Raw genomic sequence first — 12,159 nt, forward strand, 5'->3', positions numbered from 1 at the left:
TTTTAAATACATTTGTAAACAGAAGGAGGACTGTGGGTTTAGTCCCCCATCACTTACATTGTAAGTGCATGATGAAGGGATCTTCTAATGGTCAGTATGAACAGGAGGAACGATTAAAGCAAGAAAAAACTGGTTTATTGTTCATTTGGCCTCCTAACTGTTGTTTTAAGACAGATTTGAACAATCATGAGCCTGGTCTTTGAATTCTTGTAGCTTAATAATAATAATAATAATAATAATAATAATAATAATAATAATAATAATAATAATAATAATAAATCACATTTATATAGCGCTTTATGTGGTACTCAAATTCGCTTTACATTTCCCTGTTAAAACTATGCAAACAGATCATTATTATTAGCTTACTCCTTCATCCTTATCTTAAATAACCTCCAATGGCTTCCTGTCCTGCAACAAATTAAATTCAAATTCCTTCTCATCACTCTGCATAAGTAGGTCTGGATCTACCCCACAGACTCTCTCTCCTTTTCAAGTCCCTTAAAACTCACCTCTTATAAAATCTTCAACTGTCTGATTTTCTATCGAGGCCTCGGTTGCAAAAATCTAACCAAGCCATTGTTTCAGTTGTTCTAATTTTTTTGTTTTTTTATTACATTTATTTTAAATAATATATATTTATTATATGTATGTACTGTACTATGTAAAGCAGCTTTGACTGCCATGAAAAGCCTTCATTTAAAGGCTGTCATCAGTTTGAATGTGTGAGAAAGCAAAGCTTCTGTCAGTTTCCTCTGAGTACATGAAGGTCAATCAAGAGTAAACTCAACATCACTGATGGTAAGAACACACCCACTTTCATATATTGCTGAATATGCGATTCTGATCTCCTACTTAAGTTCAGTTGAGATTTGAGGAAGACAGTCTTGTTTCGCTACTCAGTGAACCTGAAGACACCCATCTGGCATTTTTCAGGAAACCTGAACAGTAGGATGGTAAGTTTTTCATGGCATTTTTCCTGTTTATGCTCCATTTTGTTCACCTTTGTATTTGTAAATGTAATAAATACATATTTGCAGAAATTACACCAACAGCACAGCAGCTATGTTTTACACTTATTCAATAAGTTTGCTTTTTCAGTCATTTGACATTAAAACTTCTCTTGGTACAGAAATCAAATATTTAGTAATAATTGTTAATTGACTGATTAATTAAGTAATAATTTCAGCTCTATTTACAATTGTTTCTGAATGTTTAAACACTAACATTAATTCTTGAAGCAAATAGTCTTTGAAACTATTACAGTTTTTTCTGATTGTAAAGGCACTATCTTTGAAACTATAGGCTATCTTGCAAACTCTACACACTACTACAAAACCTTACACCAAACCAGCCAAACATTTTACATCTCTTGCAACACTTTTCAAACTCTTTTAAAAAATGTGTTTTTGTGTGAATACAGTATAAATATAACATGTTATTAAATTACAAACTGAGTGTAAGGCAGAGAACAGGCATTCAGTTTGGCACACTTAGTAAATGCATCGGCTACAAGAAAGTGTTTCAAGAATCACTGTTAGTGTTTAAACATTCAGAACAAATGAACACTTGTAGCCAATGCATTTACCAAGTGTGCCAAACTGAATTCACTATTCTACAAAAGTTGCAATTAAGGAATAGATGACACAGTCATAGTGGTGTTTTTCCCTGATAGGCTAAGGCCTTAATTGATATCTAAGGTAACGTGCAGGTGCAGTTAAGAACCTTCTGAAACAGACCATTTTATTTGGGTTATTTAAAGGCCATAATGTTGACCTTTTGAACAATATGTATTACTATAAATCACTGAAAATAGTCAATTTAGATAAAGAAATATCTTTAAAATGTTTTATGGTCTAGAAAAGACCTGCATCAGCACTTTCAACTGCTCTTCTCAGCCTGTCAACACAAGACAAATAAAGATATGAACTTTAAAAACTGTTCAGGTTATTCACTGATTTAATCCACAAATTGATTTATGTTGATTAGACACACAACACTTATCTTTTGCAGATGTAACTGAAGCCTCACTTACTCTACTTTTAATGTGTGATGATTGTTCTTCCTCTCTCTTCTGACCAAAGGACACACAGTGTTTGATGATGACATCACTGAAGACGTGGTGTTTCCTGCCCATTGCTGCCCTCCTCCTTCTGTCCGTTGTTCCCACAGCAACGGAAGTGGTGAGGTCGATGTCAGATTGTCCAGGGTTTCTCCTTGGGGAAACTCCACCACAGGTCCCAGGAATCTTGGAGGACGGGAACATCTTGAACCAAAACCGATACAATGTCATTTGCCAGACTTTTGAGAACACAAGTAGGTTTGTGACGCTCTACGACACCGTGAACAGGATCCCAGTGTTTTCTGCAGCCAAGTACAGAGGGGGAAAAGGAAAGAGGCCTCGTCCCGATTGGAAGATAGAACCACAGGTGTGTTTTTGATGAAAAATAAATCTTTTATTATTTCATTACCACAATGCTCTATATTTGGGTGCAGATAATTCTACATACCCAAGCCTTACCATAATACTAGTTAGCTTAGCTAGATAAGTGCTTAATTACTTAATTTTTGAAATACATATTTTCAAGCTGAGGGACGATTTATGCTACACTGTAAATCTGGCTAGTTTGCTATCATCAGGGTTGGCAGGGTTGCTATAAAATTGTATTCCAAACAATTGGTTACCTGTTAAAAAATGTACTCAGCAACGTAATCCAAGTACCACAATATTAAAATAATGTAACTTAATTACTTTGTATTACTTTAGGATCACTGCAATACCAAATATGCAATAATAAATACATTCTGCACAAAATTGGCCACTTTCTATACAAATAAGACTCATTCCAAAACCATCTTATTGACAAAGACCAGCACAAACTCGCACAAGCATTTAAGCTGGAGATATTAGTGCTTTCAGAGAGTTGATATTAACTTTGCGCACATTCGCCTCTCTCTTTTTGTTTGTCTGCCTGTCTGTCTGTCTTTCTCTCTCTCTCCGTCTCTCTGTCAAGGCTTGAATGATATCAATTGAGACACTGGGCTACTTAAGATAATTTCAGTTACTGAAAGATAAAAATGTCCTCACAGCTCTGATGGATCTCAGGGTTCATCCATGAGTTCTGCTTTATCATAAACAATCCCACCATCTAAACCTGAGTGTGTGTATAATAGCTGATGTGTGTAGATGTGCAGCAGAACACAGAACATTAATTACTGTTAGATCCTGATTGATCCAGTGTTAACGAAGTTACCGCTGCTACCATGTGCGTAAATGCGCACAGCGTCTTTCTTAGTTTGGAGATTCACTTATCGTTTCAGCTGCTGTCTGAAGCTGCAGCTGACTGTGATTTTGTTGCTCTCAACTGCAGATTAGTGCAAAATCTTTTGTGGATGGGCCCATAAAACGGAGCAAATTGCAAATAGCAATTCGCAGTGCTTTAACTCAGGGAAAACCTTTGATGAAACACCGCCTGACCGCTGGCTGTGTGAAGTCTCTCTCAAAATTTTCTTTGACTCATTCAGTATTGTACGTGTCCGGTGACTAGTGACACACTGTCAGCTCAACATGTTACACACACACACAGTGGAGAGCCGTTATGTGTGCTCCAAGCTCATTTGTAAGAGTCTTTGGGACTGCCACAGTGCATAACAAACAACTTTAAATTCAATGGGTCAGATGCAAGAATACATATATCATATTTTTTTCTTAAATTTTTCGAATTAAAAAAGAAATTATTTGACGTAAATTAGATGATAATGATTAGATATAATGTAAGTTTGCGTTATATCATAGTTTCAATTATCAATTTAAATGACATAGATATAGATATATCTACCTAATTTGTTAAATAGCCAGAAAACGTTCTGCTCCACAAGCGTAACACTAGTGGGGTTGGACGCCGGGCAGAGCCTTATATATATGCATAGACGCCGCATTGACTGTGGAAAGGCGTGCCTAAAGCGCCGCCATCTTGGTACAGGGCTAGAGAGGCATTAGTGCATGTACATCTACGGAGGTAAGAGCTACTCCACAATCTCAAAGTAGAATGATTCACTGAAATCTCGACCGATTTCCAAACGGTTTGATTTGTTAAAAACGTCACACATGTAACTATGACACGGGATGCTTGGATATTTTAAAAATGCCGGTTTTATTTATCTATTTTCAATTTGGCATTGACAACCACCATTCAAACTTACTGAGATTAGTGGTGTCTGTGGCACCACAAGAAAGAAACTGTGCAAAACAGTTCTCTTTCAGGGGTTTTAGCTCCCATAGGCCTGATTAATGAAAGACAGGTCTTTTTTCTAGGGGGGATTCTTTATAATAATAATAATAAAATGATAATGATGATAGCAATATAATTATAATAATAGTGATGATAACAATAACAATAATCTAAATAAAGACTTGAACACACCTGAATGTTTTTTGGGTTCCTTTTGTTCTATGTATGTCTTTATCTGTCTGTCTGTCCCCCATATATGATGTTTGTAACAAACAACCCGCGTGAATATATGTTGACAATTGAGCAATTTTATTTATTTTTATTACAATTGAGCGATGTATAATCACTTTTTAATAGTGCAAACACGTCATTCCTCTATAGACATAATGCGCTGCAGGAGCGAGTGGCCCTGTACCAAGATGGCCGCCGTGTGGGCACGTCGCTCCAATAAGGCAACAACAGTCAACGCAGCGTCTATGTATATATGTCTATGGGGCAGAGGACGGAGCAAAACCGTATGCAGTATAGCTGCCCCCGATGGAAATCCTGGGTAATTACTTCTACAAACAGAGTAATGTCATGATTATGGATTTAGAGGTGCAATTTATATATTACATCTCAAAATGTTTTCAGAATAGCCTGATGAACGGGACATAATCCATTAGTCAGGGTGTAAACTACAGGGGAGCCGGGGGGTCTCTAAAATACTGACAATATAATATTCACTCAGTCTGCGCACCGACAAGCAACAAGTCAAGTTTTATAACTTTGGAGAAAGGCAGGTTAGCTGTACGTGACAGGTCTGCACTACTCGCAAATGTTGTTCGTGATTTAAGAATTAATCTGTGCGTGCGAGTGTTTTGTGCATCTGGCCCAATGTGTGTGTGAAGTGTGTGTATGTGCTCCCGCTTTGCCCATCTGCATGCGTCATGCCGTATCATCCTTTACTCAAACCATTGTGGATCAGTGAGTTAATTTTCCCTCTTGTGTCTGCTTAGTTCACTTTTGGGACTTTTACAGTGCATGGTAGTATATTGTTCTTTATTGTAAAAAGGTTTTTTTTAAAAATTGTAATCCTGCTGAATATTCCCATTTTTACTAAATGTACCTGTAATCTGATTATGTTTTTTTTCTGTATCTGTAATGGAATACAGTTACCCTTTTTTGTATCCTAATTACATAATGCCGTTACATGTATTCCGTTACTCCCCATGCCTGGCTATCAGACTGTCCAAAATTAACTGCCTAGAGAGCTAACTGTAGTGCTTAATTGGAACATTATACTTTTTGTGATTTTTATGTAATTTATACGATTATGATGTTGGATGTTAAACATGGTCAAAAGTCAATTACCTCTACTTCCTCCTCATGGTAACATGAGATTGTTCACACATATCAACAAATGGCCGTTCTATTGCCTTTGTTGCTAAGGTTGTTCCACAGGGTTTTGGATATTATTTAAAAAGTACTTTACCTCCAGAGGTGGCAGAGGCTTCCTGAAGTACTTTTGTGGTAACAGTGCATGAGATTGCTGAGAGTTGACATTATTTTCACCTTGTGTTACTAATTAGTTATTGAACATTTATTCTACGTCCCTGCTACACTGCCTGCATTAGTAACTTGTTTTCCAACTCTTACAGCTTGAGAATGAAGATGGCAACAGGAACATGAGGCCTGTGGTAAGAAAAAGGAACTACGCGCATCAGGCTGGGGACATTGATTATTGCAACCAAAATCCCCACAGGTTTGACAGGGGCCATTTATTTCCAAGCTCATATGCATTTACTGAAACTGATAAAAAGTCTACCTTCACCCTGACCAACATTGTTCCACAAGAAGACACATTCAACAAAGGAAGCTGGAGCAAAATGGAGAGCTGCATCAAATGTGTTATGGACAAGTACTGCATGAACAACAATGGTCATATCGAAGGGTTTGTAGTAATAGGAGCGCAACCCGGCAACAACCTCCTCAGAAACAGGGTAAATATTCCCTCCATGCTCTGGTCAGCATTCTGCTGTAATACTCACAGTGAGAACGGCTGGCTAGCAAGTGCACACTGGGGCAACAATGTTCCAGATGAAGACGAATACCTACAGACTAAGACCCTGGCAGAACTCGAAGAAGAACTGAGCACATTGACCTCTGAATTTAAAGTGTTTCCTGGAACACGATGTCCTCTCCACACAACTGTCAGCAGGTTTTACCCACATCTTAATCTTAATGCTAACTGCAATTGCCCACGAAATATTTCAACTACATCTGCCCCTCCAACAACCACCTCTGCCTCTTTCAGTACCACTTCTGCCCTTTTTACTACCACATCTGCTCCTCCCACTACCCCATCTGGTACTTTCACATCTACCCCATTCAGTACCACATCTGCCACTTCTACATCTGAACCACCAAGTACCACATCTCGCCCTCCTAGTACTACATCTGCCCCTCTCAGTACCACTTCTGGATCTTTTACTACCACATCTGCTCCTCCCACTACCCCATCTGGTACTTATACATTTACCCCATTCAGTACCACATCTGCCACTTCTACATCTGCCCCTCCCAGTACCACATCTTCTCCTCTCACTTCTGACACTTCTACATCTGCCCCTCCCGGAACCACATCTGGACCTTTTCCTACCATAAATGGCACTTCTACATCTGGCCCTCCCAGTACCACATCTGCCCCTATAAGTACCACTTCTGGCCCTCTTACTACCACATCTGCTCCTCCCACTACCCCATCTGGTACTTATACATTTACCCCATTCAGTACCACATCTGCCACTTCTACATCTGCCCCTCCCAGTACCACATCTTCTCCTCTCACTTCTGACACTTCTACATCTGCCCCTCCCGGAACCACATCTGGACCTTTTCCTACCATAAATGGCACTTCTACATCTGGCCCTCCCAGTACCACATCTGCCCCTATAAGTACCACTTCTGGCCCTCTTACTACCACATCTGCTCCTCTCACTACCCCATCTGGTACTTATACATCTACTCCATTCAGTACCACATCTGCCACTTCTACATCTGACCCACTAAGTACCACATCTGGCCCTCCTAGTACCACTTCTGCCCCTCTCAGTACCACTTCTGGCCCTCTTACTACCACATCTGCTCCTCTCACTACCCCATCTGGTACTTATACATCTACCCCATTCACTACCACATCTGCCACTTCTGCATCTGAACCAACAAGTACTACATCTGCCCCTCCCAGTACCACATCTTCTCCTCTCACTTCTGACACTTCTACATCTGCCCCTCCCGGAACCACATCTGGACCTTTTCCTACCATAAATGGCACTTCTATATCTGGCCCTCCCAGTACCACATCTGCCCCTATAAGTACCACTTCTGGCCCTCTTACTACCACATCTGCTCCTCTCACTACCCCATCTGGTACTTATACATCTACTCCATTCAGTACCACATCTGCCACTTCTACATCTGACCCACTAAGTACCACATCTGGCCCTCCTAGTACCACTTCTGCCCCTCTCAGTACCACTTCTGGCCCTCTTACTACCACATCTGCTCCTCTCACTACCCCATCTGGTACTTATACATCTACCCCATTCACTACCACATCTGCCACTTCTGCATCTGAACCAACAAGTACTACATCTGCCCCTCCCAGTACCACATCTTCTCCTCTCACTTCTGACACTTCTACATCTGCCCCTCCCGGAACCACATCTGGACCTTTTCCTACCATAAATGGCACTTCTACATCTGGCCCTCCCAGTACCACATCTGCCCCTATAAGTACCACTTCTGGCCCTCTTACTACCACATCTGCTCCTCTCACTACCCCATCTGGTACTTATACATCTACTCCATTCAGTACCACATCTGCCACTTCTACATCTGACCCACTAAGTACCACATCTGGCCCTCCTAGTACCACTTCTGCCCCTCTCAGTACCACTTCTGGCCCTCTTACTACCACATCTGCTCCTCTCACTACCCCATCTGGTACTTATACATCTACCCCATTCACTACCACATCTGCCACTTCTGCATCTGAACCAACAAGTACTACATCTGCCCCTCCTAGTACTACATCTGCTCCTCTAAGCACCACTTCTGCCCCTCTTTTTACCACATATGCTGCTCTCACTTCTGACACTTCTACATCTGCCCCTCCCAGAACCACATCTGGACCTTTTACTACCACAACTGGCACTTCTACATCTGACCCATCAAGTACCACAACTGCCCTTCTCATTACCACTTCTGCTCCTCACACTACCACATCTGACCATTTTACTACTACATCTGCCCCTCTCAGTACCACATTTGCCACGCCTAGTGCCACACCTGCCCCTCAAAGTACTGCATCTAGCCCTCTAACATCTACAACTGACCATATTGTCACAACAAGTACTCTCTCAACTATCCCTACCACCACCCTGAGCACCATTATACCTACAACTACAGACACAAAAGCAACTAGTCCAACAACAACCACTCTTCCTCTGAGCACATCTGTCCAACCATCTACCACCACCACTCAAACAGATTTTCCTACAACTACACAACCCCAGACAACTACCATTTCACCAACAACTACAGTCCCTACAACAGCCACCAAAACTACTATTGCAACCACAACTACTTCCACTACAACAGTCAGCACTACTACCACCACCAAAACTACTACAACCACAACTACTAAGAAGAAAAACAACAACAATTCAGAAAATGACAATAACAGTGGGCAAAGAGGAAATCCTGTAAAAACTGCTGTGGGAGTAGGTATTGGTGTGGGGGCAGGTATTGGTGTGGCGATAGGTATTGGTGTGGGGGCAGGTATTGGTGTGGCGATAGGTATTGGTGTAGGGACAGGTATTGGTGTGGGGAAAGGTATTGGTGTGGCGATAGGTATTGGTGTAGGAAGTACTAGTACTACCCCTGCCCCTCTTAGCACCACTTCTGGCCTTCTTACTACCACATCTGTCCCTCCTAGTACATCTGCTCTTTTTACGACCACAACTGGCACTTTTACATCTGACACAGCAAGTACCATATCTGCCCCTCTCAGTACCACTTCTGGCCTTCTTACTACCACATTTGCTCGTCTCACTACCACACCTGGCACCTGGTTGTTGCACACTCCTTCAAATTACTCTACCCCAGTTCCTCTTCTTACACCAGAAACAATTTTTCACCATTACGAAAATGTCATTGCATACTACCATGTGTTATATTATTACCAGAATAATCACTAGCAGCAATTTTGTGCTTAAGTATTCATACATTCCAACCCAATTGCACAATTATGATGCTATCTCATATATGACAAAGTATATTCAGATTTTTTTTAAAGTGAATGGAGGCATAAATAAAAATATATCTACAAATTTCAGGTAGATGGACAGATTTGGCCACTTTGATCTTTTGCCATTGTAAAACCTTTCCTTTCCAAATGTAAATTTTTCAGGCTTTGTGCTGAGCTTGTCGTGAATATAGTAAACACGGCCCAGGGTGAAGAAGAATGACTATAGACTCACGTCTCTGTTCCTTTTTAGTTTTCTTTATTAACAAATCAAATACACTGTCTGAACACAGCGGGAGAATCTACACTGTTCAAATTAAGTTGCTTCAGAGGTCCTTTCCAATCAACTCTTGGCATCCCAAATCTCAATGTAATCTCAATGTAGTCTCAATGTAGTCTAAATGTAGTCTCATCTCTGTATTGTCTGACCAGTTACTTTTATACCCCTATTAAATTGACGTCATCTAATGTCATACAACACACAGAACAGCATATGGGATTCCTCTGACCATACAGTTTCTATAAACACAGAACCTCTTACAGGGTTCTGTTTATCTTTTGCTTATAGTTTTTACCTTAAAAGGCGCTCCCCAGCCCAGTGGGCTGGAATGTACATTGTGTGACTCACGAAGAAACCTGTAGATTCAAATAATACACTACAAGCTTTTTTTGATTGTCCATTTGGATTCAAATCGAGAACACAATCAATTTGAGAATATTAGTTAATCTCAATTTCTTGTTTAACATTTTCTTTGCATTTGTATTTTTTTCTTCATCCTGCTATGATTTTATTTCCTTTATTTCTTTGCCTTAAATAAGGAACTTGTGCCTCTGTGTTTGAAACGTGTTATACAAATAAATTTGCCCTGCCTCCAATGAAATGCACAGTATTTTTGAACAGTAAAAAATCTGCTCATGAGGACAGTTTAAAGACAGTGATCTCAGGACCAAGAGAACCTGGTCGCAGAAGCAGGGTCGACATCATTGTGGAAATGACGCAGGAGTTTAGATCATGTAGGAGGTCACTGGTACACAGGAAGTAAGTCATCCTTTGTGAACCACTTCTGACAGGTGGTGGAAATGGTCTTCTTTACGTTATTAACTAGAAATATTCTGCAGCACGTGACGAGACAGATACAGGCTGTGGATGTATAACAGGCAGAAAAGTTACTCTTCACAATGAGCAGAGCAGTTTCCAGTGATAATGAAAACTGCAGAGCTCAAAAGCCCCAAATTATGTTCTGCTACTCATCTACACCATTGACTGTATATAAAGAGGTCAATTCTTACACATACTGTACATTTCAGGTTTATATCGTGGAATTGTTTATACTAACCCTGCCCCCATCACTACAACCAATGTGTGACTGAAGATTTTGGCCTTTTGCTAAAAACAGTAATGTGTTAAACAATACAAGAGTGGGGATGTTGTTTAAAGTGCCATGAGACAAAGAAATACAAATCAGGCAAGTCAGGTTACACTAACAGATTATAGCGTTTAAAGGCTGATCAGAAAAACACTGCATATTGGTTTGTAATACTCACAGCTCTGAAAGTTATCACATTACAACCCTGTTTACTAGTGCACACATGATTACGTCTACAAGTAGGGAGAGGCCTTAAAACACCCACAAACACACACACACACACACACACACACACACACACACACACACACACACACACACACACACACACACACACACACACACACAATTTGTCTTTATATCCTTGTGTAGATATTAATTGATATAATGTATTCCCTAGATCCTAATCTTAACCATTACAACTAAATGCCTAAACCTCACACTTACCCTACACTTAAACCTACATTCTAATCTTCACCTAAACCCTCAAAGTGCCCATGGAGTTATGAGTACCAGTCAAAATGTCCTCATGAACTTGGCTTACCTCCATCACCTCTCTATCAAGTTAAAACAGAAAAGAGAGATAACCTTTGTGGCCACACTGCCACCACCTCCACTGAAAATAATATTCTTCCTTCTTCCTTCTCTTTGGCTCAGTTGATATTTGAGAATTGGTTATACCATTCCCTCCCTATAAAAGTGTAACAAGGAACCACTTGGATTCTGGCATTTCTTGGGATTGTTGAGGGTCTAACCTAAGGCGGTAGGTTTCTCTTGATATATTTCCCCTAATTTATACTTAATTGTATTCGCTTTTGTAATTTAAAAAAATATAAAAGCTTTGAAGCAGCAATATCTGAAAACCACAGCTATGTTGATATTTTTTTGGTTGATGTTTTTTTTTTTATGTGGGTTTTATGACCCCTGGGTATGTGAAGTCTGTATGTAACGACTACATTTGTGTGAATGAGAAATTAATCATTATTTTGATCAAACCTGAAACACTTAACTTCCAAATCCAACCAAGTCTATCCTGTTTCTCAAAATGTATACTGAAGCAAAAGTATTATTAATGTACAGATGTTCTGTTAATATATGGACATTTTGATATGATTAAATATTGATAAATAAGCTGAATAAGTTACCTTTTTACGGGTATCAAATAGTAACATAACATAATAACTGTTACAGTTCAAGTTTAAAGCAATGTGAAGTATATACAGTAATAAATCCAGCTGGCAGACACTCATATAGTGCAATATAAGGTAAT

The 12,159-nt window shown here is 39.8% G+C and overlaps 1 protein-coding gene across 1 annotated transcript in view; it reads right to left on the reverse strand.

Moving 5' to 3' along the window:
- LOC134006179 (zinc finger protein 208-like) overlaps positions 1-12,159 on the reverse strand; it is a 1,001,836-nt gene that overhangs the window by 139,280 nt on the left and 850,397 nt on the right. The window lies entirely within an intron of this gene.

This window comes from Scomber scombrus, chromosome 23 (assembly GCF_963691925.1).
Source record: "Scomber scombrus chromosome 23, fScoSco1.1, whole genome shotgun sequence".
Taxonomy (NCBI): Eukaryota; Metazoa; Chordata; class Actinopteri; order Scombriformes; family Scombridae; genus Scomber; species Scomber scombrus.